The 13,357-nt window shown below is 50.3% G+C and overlaps 1 pseudogene; it reads left to right on the top strand.

Moving 5' to 3' along the window:
- Positions 1-10,809: 10,809 nt before the first annotated feature.
- LOC127493462 (histone H3, embryonic-like) lies at positions 10,810-11,492 on the top strand (annotated as a pseudogene).
- Positions 11,493-13,357: the final 1,865 nt, after the last annotated feature.

Genomic DNA, 13,357 nt, shown 5'->3' with positions numbered 1-13,357 from the left:
ATTTATATAGTTTTACTTGTCAAACATAAGTATTTTTCCCCTGATCCGAAATTCTAAGGAAGGGCCAAGTGTACTTCTGTTTTCCCACCAGTCTGTCCCTATCTGTCTGTCTGAACCTCTCTTATCCCTGTGATTCCTTGCCCACATTGATGTCTTCAGGAATTTCTGTAAGTCTGGGGGGCTAGCATGATCCCCCTGGTGGAAACCCTCCTGGGATGAGCTAACAAGTTTAGTGTAGTGAAGTCAAAACACAACTTTGGAAGTGCAATCAATGACTGTGAAGCCCATTAGGGGTTGACCCATGCTATCCCGTGAGAAGACGCCATGGTGCAGCAGGGTAAGCCAGTGCTCAGGATGCCAGCATCCAATATTGGAGTGCCAGTCTGAGCCCTGGCACCTCTGCTTCTGACCCAGCTCCCAGCTCCCTGCTAATGCATCCTGGGAAGCAGCAGACAATGACCTAAGTGCTTGGACCCCTGCCATCACCGTGGGAGACTGGATGGAGTTCTTGGCTCCTGGCATTGGCCTGGTCCAGCCCTAGCTATTGGCAGGCATTTGGGGAGTGAACTTGTGTATGGGAGAGCTCTCTCTCTCTCTCTTCCCTGTCTCTGACTCTCTCTCTCCCTCTCTTTTTCAAGTAGATTAATATAAGAAGTTGACCGAGGAGAGAGGGTATTATAAAGGATGTGCATCTCGAGAGCCTTACTCAAGGTGGTTTGCATTGAGAGGCAGCTGTGCTGTCAGCCAGTTGGCTCTGGCCACCTCCTTCCATGCTCTCCTGATCACTGCTTCATGAGAGATGGGCTTGAGGAGCAGAGGGAAGGATTATGCCAAGAGAAGCAATGACTGGAGACCTGCAGATCATCATGGATGTGGGCTTTGCTCTGCTCTTTGAGGATTACAAAACTGGGGGCCTTGGAAGAGGCTGGTGGAACAGCACACAAGTCCTTCTCTGACCCCCTCATCACTTGTCTGAAGTGTGATGGTCTCTGCACCGGCTCAGAGCTCTTCAAGGGCAGGGCCAGCTTCTTAGATCTTCCTGAGGTCTCCAGCACCCAGAATGGAGGGGGAAGGACCATCAGAAAGTGGTTGACCACTAATATGTGTGGGGTAGCTCAGATTTTTCTAGACGGTCCCAAAGATACAAATTCATTTGAGGATTCATAGCAACTCTTTGAGTCATGATCTCCCCGTCTTATAGCCGAAGAAACTGAGGCTCAGAGAAGTGATGTCTCCAAGTTCATACCTACTGCTCTGGTCACATGTGATCAGATGTAGCTGGGGAATCTATGTGCTGCAACTTATCTGCAGCCCCTGGAAAAATCCATGCCAAGGTTGGTGTCCTTCCCCTGCAGGATGTGGGATTCCTAGTCTGAGCAGGAGGGCAGGAAGCTGTGTCTGGTCTTGGCATCCTGGGATTCTCTCCGCAGCCGAGTCTGTCCCTTCTGGCCAGCAGAGGGAAGCACCAAGTCACAGAAACTTCTGTCATTGCTCCTTCCCTGACATGATCAGAACCTCAGCAGTTCTAGGTAAACGAGGATGACTGCCATTTCCTGAACACCTACTGTGTGCTCGAGTTCCTAGCGTATGCATTATTTCTAAGCCCCCCAATAACCTGGTTGGCAGGGATGACTGTTTCCATTTTCTAGATGGGAATGCTGGCTCAGAGATTAAGTCACATGCACTAGGCCTCAGAGGGTATATGGATTGCCTGGGATTTGAACCAGGTCTGCTGGGTTCAAAGGCTTGGTTTGGTGCCTCTCTCTTAACGGGCCCGGGAGAAATGTCTGTTGAATGAACTTGTGTTTTGGAGTAAAGGAAGGGTCCTCCTCCCTCCCAACCACCCTACTCCTCCCAACTGCTCAGTTTCTTCACGTTCACGCTGCTCCAGGCTGAGTGCTGGTCCCTACCTTGAGGGTGGAATCATTCTGCTGCCCGCTTCCCACCTCCCCGCTCTGCTCGGCCTACCTACCGTCTCCGTGATGCATCCCCCCACCCCCAAAGCTGCCTCGGATATTTCCTTGCCATCTGAGGCTGGGGCAGGAGCCAGGTGCTTGGAGTTAGAGTCTGGGACCCCAGCCTGGGCTGGGCCCTGACCACTGGCCTCTGCTCTTATGGGTCATCCTGGCCTTGCTGCTGCTCACCCTGCCCCCAGGTGCTCGTTACTGGCCACTGCCCTGGAAGAAGCCTCTGTCCTCTCTCTCCAGCCCTCCTCAGGGTTCCCACCCTCCCATCCCTTCTCCCCTCCCTGCCCGACCTCCCCATTAACCTCTGCATAACAGCCAGAGTGGACCTCATTGGCAATGCCCCATTTCCTAGGAAACTTTCCAGTGTCCCTCATGGCCTCCAAGGTAAAAACTAATTCCCCAGCCTGGCCTGAAAGGCAGGTACTATTGATATAGACTGGCAGATAGGATTAAATCAATAAATTTAATAACTTTAATTAATTCATGGTCTGGATAACCATGCCCCACCCCGCCCTGATCCCACCTGTATATGCCCACGTGTTAATCAGACTGCATAACCACTCCCCTTTTGGACATGTAGAAAAGACATGAAGCGCCCAGGGCTCACTCCTGCTTTTTCTGCTCGTGGGCTGAGCTACCTATGGCTACTCCTAACCACACGTTTTTCTCTGTGTGGCTCCAGCCTGTGGATTTCTCTCACATGGCTCCTGGCCTGCTCTCTGCCTGGTGTGGACTCCCCAGTTCACCTTTCTGAACCCCTTTCTCCCTAAAATAAAGCCCTCAGCTTTCTGTGTATTTCTCTCACTTCCCCAAATAATTTTTTAAAAAAGATTCATTTTTTTTAAAAAAGAATTATTTATTTGAAAGTCAGAGTTACACAGAGAGAGGCGAGGGAGAGAGAGAGAGAGGTCTTCCATCCGCTGATTCACTCTCCAGTTGGCCCTAACCACTGGAGCTGTGCTGATCTAAAGCTAGGAGCCAGGAGCTTCTTCTGGGTCTCCCACACAGGTGCAGGGGCCTAAGGAACTGGGCCATCTGCTGCTGCTTTCCTAGGCCATAGCAGAGAGCTGGATTGGAAGTGGAGCAGCCGGGTCTCCAACTGGCGTCTGTATGGGATGCCAGCACTTCAGGCCAGGTTGCGCCATAGTGTCGGCCCTAAAAAGATTTATTTATTTATTTGAAAGAGTTACACAGAGAGAGAAAGAGAGGCAGATGGAAAGGTTTTCCATCCGCTGGTTCATTCCCCAGTTGGCCGCAATGGCTGCAGCTGTGCCGATCTGAAGCCAGGAGCCAGGAGCTTCTTCTGGGTCTCCCATGTGGGTACAGGAGCTGAAGGACTTGGACCATCTTCCACTGTTTTCCCAGGCCATAGCAGAGAGCTGGATTGGAAGTGGAGCAGCTGGGACTTGACCCGGGGCCCTTATGGAATGCTGACACTGGCAGGTGGTGGCTTTACCCACTATGCTACAGCGCTGGTGCCCCCAAATAAATTTTAAACCTTACCATGTTGCCTGCTTTATTCGAGCCTATATTTAGAATTCTTATCTAAATATATGGCAAAGGCTCTCGAAATCTTAACATTAGAATGATTTATAATTTTAAAATAAAGGTAAGTGATTTCACCATCTGGGCGTGGCTTGTTCTCCTGTCCCTTCCCTGCTCCGTCTACGTCCAGTGGCCCACTCTATCCAACAATTAGCTGCCGTCCCAGCCTCTACACAATGTCCTCTGCTAGGAACACTTAGTTCTCGTTCTGGTCTCAGCTCTAGCAGCTGCTCTCCTCCCTTGCCACCCGGGCTGGGACAAACTACTCCCTTCACTGACCTCCCTGCGGTGTCCTGCTGAAGACACTTGGCTGCCCTGACCGCCCCCCCCCCCCACCTCCCCCACAGCCTGGGGGAGAGCTCGCCTTTGAATGCTACCTCTTGGCATAAGCTTTGAGACACATTCCTCCTCTCTTCTCCCCTACCCACTTCCCTCTGCAAAGTCCATCCAGAAGCCTCTATAAAGTCCCGTGTAGCTTCCAACCTCCTGCTGCGTTCAACTCCTGTTGCTGTGGTTTATCAAGAAAGGGGGAGAGGGAGGGGGAGGCTGGAGACAGGCGAGTAATAGGTTTATGTCCCAGGGCTCCCATCTTCTCGGTGCCCCGGCCAGCCCTGATGAAAGGGGATGGATGATTCTTGTTGGGAGCCTGGGGATCTCCCAGAGGGAGACTCTTCACTGGAACTGCCACACCCCAGGGCTTTTTCTTCTTCTTTTACCAAAACCTGATTCATGTGTTCTGTCCTTGTCTTGTTCACTCCCACTCACACACGTTTGCAATCTGTATGGTTTGCTTGTTTTATCTTTAGGCAATAGCCATGTTGCGGAGGGATTCGTCTTTTTAATCTGTCTGTGCTGATTTTGACTGTAAGTTTTAATCCTTGGAGGAACCATCAGGCACCTCTGGCTGTCTGTTAGAGCTCTGGTCGTCCCGAAGTCAATGCCACAAGCTCATCCCCAAGTCTGCAAATCGCTAGGCTTTGTTCTCTCTCTCTCTCTCTCTCTCTCTCTCTCTCTCAAAGACTTTGTTTATTTGAGAGGGAGAGTTACAGACAGTGAGAGGGACAGACAGAGAGAAAGGTCTATTCCTCTGGTGATTCACTCTCCAAATGGCCGCAACGGCCGGAGCCGTGCTGATCTAAAGCCAGGAACCAGGAGCCAGGAGCTTCTTGCCGGTCACCCACGTGGGTGCAGGGGCCCAAGGACTTGGGCCATCTTCTACTGCTTTCCCAGGCCATAGCAGAGAGCTGGATCAGAAGAGGAGCAGCCAGGACTAGAACTGGCACCCACATGGGATGCCCCTCTTTCATGTTCTCTTGATCCTCCACATTTGTTAGCTGAAAGGCAAACCCATGCTCCCTATGGAAAGTGAAACCCTGAAGGTTCCAGTTGCTCTGGGTCCTTCATTCACCAACGCAGATCTCCCTGTCGATGGGGGGGGGGGTGCCACCCAGGCCAACAGCAGCCTGCCTGGGGTTCTCCAACGTCCTCCAGCCTCTGGGGTCACTCTGCCCTTTGCTACTGCAATGGAATCATCTGGGCCCCGTTTCTTTGCATGGTAGGAAAAGCAGCACCACCCCACAGTCCGTATTTTCAGGGCCTTCCCTTTCTCCTGGTGGTCTCTCTTTGAGGCGTTTCTTTCTTTCTTTCTTTCTTTTTTTTTTTTTTTTTTTTTTTTTTACAGGCAGAGTGGGACAGTGAGGAGAAAGATCTTCCTTTGCCGTTGGTGCACCCTCCAATGGCCACCGCAGCCAGTGCACTGACACTGGCACACCACGCTGATTCGATGGCAGGAGCCAGGTGCTTCTCCTGGTCTCCCATGCGGGTGCAGGGCCCAAGCACCTGGGCCATTCTCCACTGCACTCCCGGGCCACAGCAGAGAGCTGGCCTGGAAGAGGGGCAACCGGGACAGAATCCGGCGCCCCGACCGGGACTAGAACCCGGTGTGCTGGTGCCGCTAGGCGGAGGATTAGCCTGTTCAGCCGCGGTGCTGGCTCCTGAGGTGGCTTTTATTTTATTTTATTTTATTTAAAAAAAATTTTTTTTGACAGGCAGAGTGGACAGTGAGAGAGACAGAGAGAAAGGTCTTCCTTTGCAATTGGTTCACCCTCCAATGGCCGCTGCGGCCAGCGTGCTGTTGCCGGCGCACCGCGCTGATCCGATGGCAGGAGTCAAGTACTTCTCCTGGTCTCCCATGCGGGTGCAGGGCCCAAGGACTTGGGCCATCCTCCACTGCACTCCCTGGCCACAGCAGAGAGCTGGCCTGGAAGAGGGGCAACCGGGACAGAATCCAGCTCCCCGACCGGGACTAGAACCCGGTGTGCCGGCGGTTTTAAAGCATCGCCGGCAAGTTCCTACTGAGGGCTGGAGTCTGACTCCCCCCTCCTCGCAGGAGGGCCCATCTCAGTGATTTGCTTTTCAGGGACAGAATGAAGCAGAAATGACGCTGCCTAACTGCTGAGAGGGAGAGCACCTGTCGGTTCTCTGCTTTTGCATGCTTGCTTTTGGAATGCAGCCGCCATGCTGTGAGGAAGCCCTGGCACACAGAGAAGCCGCGTGGAGGCGTTTCAGCCAGCAGTGGCAGCTGAGGTCCTGGGGTGCTGTCCTTTGCTTTGCTGCTTGGTTGCGTACACACCACTCCCCGCCCCCCCCATCCTCACAAAGCATCACTAATGGAAGACAGTGTGCAGTGCATGGTCATGGGGCCACACGGGGGTTTGCGGCAAAGACCAGGACAAACGAGAAGGCAGATCTGAGCCGAGACTCTCTCGGGTGAAACGGGCGCTCCATCCCCCTCACATTTCCTGCCGGTTCCACTCGCTGTTCAGCCACACCTTCCTGTCATCGGCGTGGACCCCCTCTTTATCAGTCCCCAGCCACTGATTCATGGTTCCATGTAAGGAGCCATCCAATAATTAGGTTCCTAGTCCAGAAACTCAGAGCTGCAAGAAATGAGAAGCTACTGGTCCGCATTTAAACTTTCCTTTCCCCAGCACCTTCCCTCTAGGTGGCAGAAACAAATCCCAGGGACTTCAGGGCCTTCTGCCTTCTCATCACGTGTCTCAGCCTGTTGGAGCTGCTATAACAAAATGCCACAGACCACGTGGCTTCTAAACCACCGTAATGCCCTTCTCATGGTTCTGGAGGTAGGCAGCCCAAGAGCAAGGCACTGGCAGACTTGGGGTCAGGTGAGCACACATCTTTTAGCTGTGCACTCCCGTGTGTGTGTGGGGGGTGAGGCACTCCGGGACTTCTGCTACTACGACACTAGTCCCTGTCACAGGGAGCCCCTCCCTCGGTGTTCCTAGGTGCGTCACCCTGATGCACGTGGGGGACTTGAACATCCAGCCCCTTGCACTCAGGCCTGTGTCAAGTTCTAGGAGCCGCCATAACCCTGGTGAGATGGGGGCTCGTGGCGTCTGCTCTTGCAGGCAAGCCCTGGACTGTGAGTGGTTCTGTCTCATCTTAGTTCACGGAGGCGACTGCTATGTCATCCCCCACTTCCAGCGCAAGCCCCCTCGAGGCCCGACTCCCTCCCAGCTAGCCCTGAATGCCACTTGGGTGCGAAGAGCGCTCCTTCGCTCCCCGCCACGCCACCGTCCCGGAGCCAATGTGGGCTTTGCTGCTATCTTAAATTTGATTGGATATACATGTGTCCTTTTTCACCCTCCAAGTCTCCCGCAGAGGTAACAGAAGGACCTTTCTCACAGACTCATCATCTGTCTTCATCTCTTTTTCTCACCTCCAACTTTTCTCTCTCTTTCCTCTGCTGCCCCCCTCAGGTGCACTTCTGGCCTCAGCTGGGGGACATGGGTTTCTCTGTCCATTTACTGGTGCTACAGAATTTATTCTGTCAGTCCTGCAAGGCTTGGGCATTTGGAGCTCAAAAGCCTGGGTTTTTGCACTCGAGTCTTGCCTTTTGAAGCCTCTAATCAAGAACTGAACTTGGACTGGAAAGCACTGCAGGCCTAGCTTCTGGTGTGGGAATCGGGCAGGAAGGGTGGGAGGAACACACAGAGATAGCAGGAGTCCTGGCTGCGCTCACATCTCCTCTAACTTGTAGCCAGATTGTTTCATTTTGGAATTTATCACTTCTTGTCTCTCTCTAGGCAAAAGAACATGTTGTCCCTAAGAACAATTCCACTTTTTCCCAGGCCAATTGGTCCAGACTGCAGATGACTGTTACACATAGTAATTTCCCCTTGCTTGTTACATAATTTAAAAATTTATTTATTTCATTTGAGACAGAAACAGACAGACACACACACACACACACAAATACAGGGAAAGAGAGAAGAGGGGGCGATGTCTCCTATCTGGAGGTTTATTCCCCAAACACTTACAACAGCTAGGGCTGGGCCAGGCTTATGTGAGTGGCAAGGGTCCAAAAACTTGAGCCATCACCTGCTGCCCACTGGGGTGCACATTAGCAGGAAGCTGCAATCCAGAGGGAGCCAGGGCTCAAGCCCAGTCACTCTGATATGGGATGTGAGTGCTCCAAGGGGCATCTTACCCTGGCACCAAACACCTGCCTCTTTATTCTATAATTATAAAATGCATAGCCAGAGCCTTGATGGAAGCCAGCGCTGGGGACCCTGAGGCAGGCAAAGGAGAGACTGACTCTAAGGATGGTCCACAGAGAGCTCCCTGGAGGAGGTGATGTTTTGGCTGGAGAGAGCACTCTAGGTGGAATTTTCCTGGGCGATGAGTAGCTGATGAGGAGAAACTGCAGGGTGCATGGGGTGGGGGAGCTTGGGTGGCCTGCAGGAGTCAGCTTGTGGCAGGCCTGGGAAGCAGAGGGTTTGGCTTTGTAAGAGGTGGGAGCCATGGGAAGGCTCTAGGCAGGGCAGTGCTGTGCTTCAAATAGCTCCCTGTTGGCTCCCTCCCTTGTGTTTGTTCATTCCATTCTCCCCACCTGAGTGCCCAGTGCCACCCTCTTCCTTGTACGGGAAGAATTTCTGGCCTCTCTCAGCTCTGCACCTGTTCTCCCTCTGCTCTGCTGACTGCACCTTCTCCATGGGCACCCCAAACCTGCAGCCTTCTGAATGCCCTCTTCCCTCTCCCACCTCCCGGCCTCGGCCCTTGCTGTTCCCTTCACGGGGAACACCCTTCGCACGCCCCTTTCCATCCGGCTGCCTTGTATCCGTCCTCACATCCCGACCCTAGTGCTGCCCTGCTCAAAGCATATCCCGGCTCCTGGGCTGACCAAGGCTCTCTCTGGGCTGCTGTGGATATTTCTGATCTGTGTTTCTCTAGAGTCCTGAAGGGGACTCCAGCCCAAGCTTTGGATTGTAGGCTCGGTCCCTGGTCCAGACCTGCTTGGCGGGGTGGCTGAATCACTCCCTGGGGAGGCTGTCTTTGGCCAAGGAAGCAGGGGAGTGGGGTGGGCAGTGCTCCTGGGCTCCAGGAGTTGGTTTTTACCCAGGGCTCAGGGCATACAGAATAATAGGATTAGAGCACAGACAATTAGGCAGCTACAAGTGAGGGTGCAGCTCCGGGAGGGGACTCAAACCGCATTCCGGTTTGCGGGTTGTGTTCTTGCCCCAGGATAGGGACATCTGGGTTCTATGCCAGCTGCCGACTGATGCGCTGTGTGACCCTGGCAAGCCCCTTTCCTCCTTTTAAGCCTCACCTTTGCTATGTATGATAGACATCGAGAACAAACTGCCCCTAAAAAGTCCGAAGAGCTTGCAAGAGAAACATATATTGAAACTTGTCTGAGCAGTGGCTGGACAGAGCTGCTGACTTCCTCCTTAAGGTCAATTTGCCTCAGGTCATGTGTACGTAGGGTCTGTTTTGTCTTAGCCATCTGCAGAGACCTTAAAGAATCCTTTTCCATTTTTTGGACATGTAACATTTGGCTTATTTCACTTAACATGATGACTCTAATCTTATCCATATTGCTGCAAATGTCAGGATTTCATCCTTTTTTATGGCTTTGTGATATTCCATTGTGTGTATGTATATATATATATATAAAACATTATCTTTTTAAAAAGATTTATCTATTTATTTGGAAGGAAGACTTACAGAGAAGGGGGAGAGAGAGAGGGAGAGAGAGAGAGAGAGAGAGAGAGAGAGAGAGAGAGAGAGAGAGAGAATCTATCTGCTGATCACTCTCCAAATGGCTGCAATGGCTGGGGCTGGGCCAGGCTGAAGCCAGGAGCCTGAAACTGCATCTAAGTGGAGTGTCCCATATGGGTGCAAGGGCCCAGGTACTTGGAGCATCTTCCACTACTTTCTCAGGTGCATTAACAAGGAGCTGGATCAGAAGTGGAGCAATTGGGACTGGAACAGGCACTCGTATGAGATGCCAGCATCACAGGTGGCAGCTTAACCCACTGTACCACAACGCTGGTCCCCACATTTTCTTTGTTAATTCCTAGGTGAAGAGTTTTTCCCAGTTCTTGGCTATTGTGAACAGTGCTGCAATAATCATGCAGGAGCAGATGGTTCTCTCCTAGGCGGATGTCATTTCCCCTGGACATGTACCCAGCAGTGGGGAGTGGGACTGCTGGATCACAGGTAGTTCCATCTTCAGTTTTTTGAGGAACATGCTGTTTCCCATAATGGCTGTGCTGATTTACATACCCACCAACAGTGTGCAAAGCTTCCCTTTTCTCCACATCCTTGCCAGCTTTTGTTAGCTTTTTTTTTTTTTTAAGATTTATTTATTTTATTTGAAAGGCAGAGTTACAGAGAAAGGAGAGAGAGAGAGAGAGAGAGGGAGAGAGAGAGAGAAATCTTCCATCCACTGGTTCACTCCCCAAATGGCCACAATGGCTGGAGCTGGGCTGGGCTAAAGCCAGGAGCCTGGATCTTCCTTCAGGTCTCTGTGTGGGTGCAGAGCCTGAAGCACTTGGGCCATCTACTGCTGCTTTCCCAGGTGCATTAGCAGGGAGCTGGATTGTAAGTGGAGCAGCAGACAATCAAATTGGCACCCTTATGGGATGCTGGTGCTGGAGGCGGCAGATTAACTTCTATGCCACAGCGCTGGGCCCTGTTCAGTCTTTTTGGTAACAGCCAAAACTGGAGGGAGATATCGGGTTGTGGTTTTGATTTGCATTTCCCTGATGATAGTGACGTAGAACATTTTTTCATTTTTTCTAAGGGATGCATCCGGCACCCCAACTCTTATTCACAAAAACACCTGTTACAGGCTTCTCAGTCCTACTCTTATGTGGAGTAGAGCACACGGTTTTGGTTTTATTTCTTGTGCTTTGAAGTCTGATCTAGAATATCCTTGCCTGTTCCAATGTCTTGAAATGTTTTCCCTGTGTTTTCTTTTAATAGTTTCAGTTTCGGAGATGGTGCCGGCGCGCCGGGGAGTGAGATCGCAGGTAGGGGAGCATGGCCCGCACGATGCAGGCGGCGCGCAAGTCGACGGGCGGCAAGGTGCCGCGCAGGCAGCTGGCCACCAAGGCGGCCCGCAAGAGCGCGCCGGCCACGGGCGGTGTCAAGAAGCGGCACCGCTACCGGCCGGGCACCGTGGTGCTGCGCGAGATCTGGCGCTACCAGAAGTCGACCGAGCTGCTAATCCGCAAGCTGCCGTTCCAGCGGCTGGTGCGCGAGATCGCGCAGGACTTGAAGACGGCCCTGCGCTTCCAAGCTCGGCCGTCATGGCGCTGCAGGAGGCGAGCGAGGCCTACCTGGTGGGCTTGTTCAAGGACCCGAACCTGTGTGCCATCCATGCCAAGCGCGTCACCATCATGCCCAAGGACATCCAGCTGGCCCGCCGCATCAGCGGCGAGCGGGCTTAGGCAGCGCGCCCTCGTCTCCGCTTTCCATCCTCGGCCCAAAGGCTCTTTTCAGAGCCCTAAAAAAAAAATAGTTTCAGTTTCTGGTCTCACATTTAGGTATTTAATCCATTTTGAGTTGAGTTTTGTATATAGTGAGAGACCAGGGTCTAGTTTCATACTCTTGTGTGTGGATATACAATTTTCCCAATGCTATTTATTAAAAAAAAAACCTATCTTTTTCCAATGTGTGTTCTTAGCATCTTTTTTTTTTTTTTAAAGATTTATTTATTTATTTGAAAGTCAAAGTTACACAGAGAGAGCAGGAGAAACACAGAGAGAGAGGTCTTCCATCTGATGGTTCACTCCCCAATTGGCCACAACAGCTGGAGCTGGACTGATCCGAAGCTGGGAGCCAGGAGATTCCTCTGGGTCTTCCACGTGGATTCAGGGACCCAAGGACTTGGGCCATCTTCTATTGCTTTCCCAGGCCATAGCAGAGAGCTGGATGGGAAGTGGAGCAGCCGGGATACTCCTGGCATCTTTGTCAAAACAGTTAACTGTAGATGTGTGGCTTTACTTCTAGTCTCTATTCTTTTCCAGTGGTTTATGTATCTGCTTTTATGCCAAGACCATCTTGTTTTTTTTTTTTTCATATAAATGATGATATTATATTGAAAAAGGATAGTAGTATATGAATAAGACATGACATCAAAGACAAAATTGAAGAATCAGAAGCATTATGAAATAAAAATATGGCAACCATACACAATGGGATACTACTCAGTCTGGAAAAAAGAATGTAATTCCATCTTTTACAACAAAACGGATGCAACCTGAGACCATGACCATTATGCTTAGTGAAATACCCCAGTGACAACAAAGGCAATAGATGTTTTCTCTTATATGTAGTAGTTAATATAGATTACAAAAAACACAATACACAAGAATGAAATTGACATCATGTTATAATCATTATAGCCATTCTTATGTCCTATGGAATAATGTTTTTCTACTACTTTTTACTTGTTGAACATTAGACCATCTTGTTTTAATTACTATGGTTTTGCAATATATTTTAAATATATATCATTTGATCATGTAGTATAATGACTCCTGTTTTAATCTTTTTGCTCAAGATTGCTTTGGCTATTTGTAATCTTTATGGCTTCATACAAATTATAGGAGTGTTTTTTTCTAGTTCTATGAAAATTGTCACTGGAATTTTGATAGGGATTGCACTGAATCTGTGAATCACTTTGGGTATCATACATGTTTTAATGATCTTGCTTCTATCAATCTGTGAACACAGATGTCTTCCCATTTCTTTGTGTCCTCTTCAATATCTTTCATTAATGATGTATACTTTTCATTATTGAGCTCTTTAACCTCTTTCATTAAATTTATTCCCAGGATTATTTTTTGCAGCTGTTGGAAATGGGATTGCTTTTTGATGTCTTTTTCAGATGACTCACTCTTGGCGCATAACAATGCTACTGAATTTTATACACTGACTGATTTTGCTAAATTTGTTTATTAGTTCTAATAGTGTTTTGGTGGAATTTTTTAGGTTTTCTATATATAACATCATGTCATTTGCAAATAGCAATGGTTTGGCTTCCTCCTTTCCAATTTGGATGCATTAAAGTACATTTTTCTTTTCTTTCTTCTTTTTTTTTAAAGATTTATTTATTTTATTTGAAAGGCAGATTTATAGAGAGGCAGAGGCAGAGAAAGGGAGAGAGGGGTCTTCCATCCGCTGGTTCACTCTCCAGGTAACTGCAACAACTGGAGCTGTGCCAATCCGAAGCCAGGAGCCAGGAGCTTCATCCAGGTCTCTCACATAGGTGCAGGGGCCCAAGAACCTGGGCCATCTTCCACTGCTTTCCGAGGCCACAGCAGAGAGCTGGAGTGGAAGTGGAGCATCCGGGACTCGAACCGGTGCCCATGGGATGCTGGCATCGCAGGCGGTGGCTTTGCCTGCTATGCCACAGCGCTGGCCCCAGTGCATTTTTCTCTCTCTTGCTCTAGCTATGACTTATAGTACAATGTTGAATAAGAATGGTGAAGGTGGGCAGCCTTGTCTTGTTTCAGATCTTGGAGAGAAAGCTT

This window comes from Oryctolagus cuniculus, chromosome 7, assembly GCF_051225735.1.
Source record: "Oryctolagus cuniculus isolate XC-2025 breed Fujian yellow rabbit chromosome 7, ASM5122573v1, whole genome shotgun sequence".
Classification (NCBI taxonomy): Eukaryota; Metazoa; Chordata; class Mammalia; order Lagomorpha; family Leporidae; genus Oryctolagus; species Oryctolagus cuniculus.
Note: the sequence above shows the minus strand (reverse complement) of the source record. Positions and strands in the feature narration are given on the sequence as shown.